Consider the following 4,395-nt stretch of genomic DNA (forward strand, 5'->3'; position numbering starts at 1 on the left):
GTATACTTGTGTTGTTATGTTCTTATAGTTTTGTGTTGTACTTTGGGTTGTTTCTTTTTTATCTTGTACTCTTCAATTAGTAAGGGTTCGGTCCCTACTAAACTTTATTTGTCTATTTCAGTTCTTGTTTTTCATGCTATCTCTATTATTTGCTTTTCTTGAGTTGTGATAAGCTTCTTGCTATTTTTAGGATTATCATCAATTGAGCTTCATACTCTATGGCCCTCACTTTGCAACTTGCCCCATGTCCATGCCCGTCTAGCGCATTTCTCATCCACTAATTGAGGAAGTTTCTTTACTCAATCTCTTTATTTTTATTGAATATTGTTCATCATGTTCTGCTGACTTATGTACATTGAGGACAATCTACAACTTTAGGAGTGGGGATGGAGTATCTTATTCTTTTGCGTGCTTAAATTACCTATGATAGCTATGATTTCCTTGATAAGAACTTCCTAGCTTGAAAGAATGACAGATGTGAGTTGTATTTCTTTTTTGTGCTTTAATGAAGTCCTATTTTATCTCTAGAGCATCTTCATGCTTTTTCATGATTACTTCCGCCATATACAATTCAACCAACCCATCACAATGATATTGGCATTAGAATGTTCAATTCTATCTTCAATACCCTTTTAAGAGCTTTTGGTTCCTTCATTGTCTTCTTTAGCCTTAAGTGAAGCTTTTTAGTAGGCTTTATACAATTGGACATGAGATACAGTGTGTAAAAATAAAAAAATAAAAAAAAAAAGAATCTATGACAATATTTCTCTGCTAATTTAGCATGAATGCGTCTATGTAGACTGTAATTGAGTAAGTTTTGTGGCTCTTGTACCTAATTAGCATTTGCATCCTTCAAAAAGAGTTTTTCCTTTTCTTTTGTTTTGTGCAGTCTACGTTAGTTGGACTCATAGAAAGAAAGAAAGAAAAAAATGTGTATATACGCGTAAAAGAAAATAAAATATCTCTACTAATCTCCTGAAACCTGTTGCATAGTCACTTGAAGGCTAGAGTTTTATTAAGGAACCAAGGGTCTCTTAATTGATTATTGAGGGTATCTTTAACACTCTTAATACAAATTTCATTGTGTGTGGGCTGAATGGACATCTTGGGGTAATCTAGGGTGTGGAGGTCAAGGTAGGGAGTTAACACACACTCGCACAAGCACTTTAGATGAAACAGGACTATCATTACTTGATTATTTATAGAACAACTCACTATCTTGATTTCTTTTCACTTGTGCTTGTGGAGTTCTTTACATTTGAGCTTGAGGTCGTACATTTTTGCCATTTATCTTTTTGCCCCTGTTCTTCATGTTTGTTTGCTTGGGGATAAGCAAGCGCTTAGGTGTGGGGATGGTTGATAAACACCTAAATATATGTATTTATGTATTTGCCATGAATTATTTATGTATTTACTTAATAAATCGATGCCTTTTATGGTTTAATTGTTGTCTTTCATGTTACAAGCATAAAAGAAGCCTAGGTAAGCTCGACAACGTGATTCAAGAAGGAATCTAAAACGTCGTTTTAGAGCCATGGTACTATAGCAACAATGTAGCAACTTATGGCACCAAGACTTGAAGAAATTGCTAAGTTTGGAATTCATCACAGGCAACCATACGACCATGAAGATGACCGCATGCCTACTGAAGATGAAGTTTTACTATAGCAGTTATTGTAGCAACTTACGAAAAATTTAGCAGAATGACTGAGGACCTCAAGGCCTGTTTGGTAACCATAACCAGGTCTCATGCCATCTCAAGATCAGTTTATAAAGGTGTTTTAGGACATCTTTTGAGAAGAAGGAAGGCCAACGTAGCTCATCACCACCATTCTTGATCTGAGGTAGAAGAAGACAAGAAAGGGCATCTTTGAGTTGGAAATCGACGAGGAGAGCGTGATTTGACAATATCTACTCCTAGGGCACATTTTAGAAGGTTGAAAACAACAAGGGAAGCCTTTCTACAGAGGATTCCAAGCTTTATTAAGCCTTTGATCTTTGAGGGAGTTTGATGTCGCTCTATTTAGTTGTTTTCATGGATTTTATATTATATGTTGCTAGTATGAACAACTAAACCCCCAAGGTCACCGGATGTAGATGATCCTTTGTGATGAACTTGTGTAGATTGGATACTTTGATTTATTTTATTGCATTTGGTGTGTTTGTGATCCATGTTTGGTGTACTTTATGGTATTGGTATGCATGAGAACTTTGTGTGTCGATTTTTTTTGTTATACTAGGTTGCGTGACCATCGCCCTTGTATTTGACATGCTGAGCTTGGAAGGGATACATGTATGAATCCATAGTGATTATCGGGCATTTTCTACCCCCCTTCCCCCAACATTAGGATTGTACTAAGTTTGTTTCTCGACCTTATTTTGAGAAGTCCCTTGCCCCTATTGCAATCATAGGAGGATTTGGTCAGAAGAAATTCTGTATCAATACTCGTACTGGATTAGGGGTCAATTGCCGTGACCATCAGGTTGGCCTACCTTAGGATTTTTTAGGTCCAAAGAACACTTTGCATGATAGTTGTAGCATCCTTCTCACTTTAGTAGCCCTAAGCTGATCCTCATTCGTGGCCACTTCGCATTCTTGACTCCTACCCATGATTTGCAATCACTGTGGACATTTAAGTAGATTTTTTCTTATTGCTTTTAGTTTCAACACATCACTCGAATTTGTAGGTTAAATAACATGCGAAGAGGAAGTAAGAGTAGCTTCTCATGCCCTGGGAATACGACCCCCTCGTGCTCACTCAAGGGGTATTACTTGATGACCTGTGCACTTGTCGGATCGAAGACACACCAAGTAACCTATTGAAAAAAGTAATGGGAATAAGTCTTCAACGTTATATGAGTATAATAATATATACTAATATAAAGAATTGTCTAAATCACTAAGATACAAGTTTTCTTAAAATCTCTTGACTTTGTTCACGGCAATGGCTCCAAAACCTTAATGGACAGCTTTTGGGTGTCTAAATTATACAAATATAGAAGCATGCAAGTATGCACTTAATACTACAATGGGTCTGTTATATCGCAAGTGTACGGGTCATCAAGTAATATTTCTTGGGTGAGCTCGAGGGTCATATTTCCCCAGGAATGGCAAGAGGCTCCTATTACATCCTTTTTCATTTAATCAATAGCCTAATCGTTTACGCTTTTTCTTTAGTTTACTTGTACAATACTACTAAAAAATACAATTGGAGACGACATTAAGCACACTTAGAAGGAATTGGGAGTATGTACTATAATCATCTTGATTATATATTATAATAAGTGTTAAGTGTTAATAGTGTTCTAGATTCGAATCGAGGGAATTTAAAGGCCTACTAGCCCTATGTTGGCCATGGCGGCTAGGTCTAAACTACAAGAAAATTAAGATGGAATCTCTTCCATCCTAGCCTACTATGTTTGCCTTAAGTGTAGATATTCCACAAGAAGACACCAATCATACCCTAAGCCTAAGGGACAATCAATCCCTAATCCTAAAACCTAGCTATGCATAACCTCTTACAACGTGCATAGATCTATCATGGCATTGGCGTCATCAATAAGGAGGCATATTTTCCTCATCCACATCAATATGTAACAATCAATTAATAACATGCAATGGTTATGAAAACTAGAACAATTTATATTAATTAATTAAGATTCATAAATAATAACCGAGGGATTTAGATATACAATTTTCCTTGAATTAGGTTCTTATGGATCATACAGAACAAAGCATGCAAGCACAAGAGAACCAGAAGACCAAATAAAGAATAAATAAGCATTTAATGTATTTCTGGACTAACTTCCTCCAATAGTTATCCGAAGATAAGGATTAGAGGATCCCAAGATTATCCGATGATTTGTGTCACTCACACAACTCTAATGATGATCTTTTAAGATGCTTGTCACGCGTGTTCTTCTCCAATGATGCTTGTTAACATACTCTTGAGAAATCCTCCAGAATCCATTGAAATATGAAAGAAACACCGTCTCCCATAGCTCAAATCTCTAGAATACTGGCCATCCTTGGTTCTTTGGCAAAAAGAGTTTCCTTAAATTTAGAGAACGATGGTGTATTTATAGTAATCGGCTCCACCATGACCTCACCACCGGCGTTGTGAGTAAGTTGTTACTTGGGCTCCAAGTCGCATCCTACCACGGTCTTTGGGTGTTATGCGTCTTGGCAATGACCGTTATGGATGTCACAACAGTCATTGTGAGGTCGTTATGGCTTCCATGTTGCTACCAGTGAGCTCATGATGTGATATCTTTCTTGATCATAGTAGTAGTTAGTGTAGACAATGAGCGTTGTGTGTTGTTATAACTAGGGTTGTCAAACCCGGACCGGCCCGGCCGGTCCGACAGAAAAAACCGGGAACCTGCCATGAGGCC

The sequence above is a fragment of the Dioscorea cayenensis genome, chromosome 10 (assembly GCF_009730915.1).
Source record: "Dioscorea cayenensis subsp. rotundata cultivar TDr96_F1 chromosome 10, TDr96_F1_v2_PseudoChromosome.rev07_lg8_w22 25.fasta, whole genome shotgun sequence".
Lineage (NCBI taxonomy): Eukaryota > Viridiplantae > Streptophyta > Magnoliopsida > Dioscoreales > Dioscoreaceae > Dioscorea > Dioscorea cayenensis.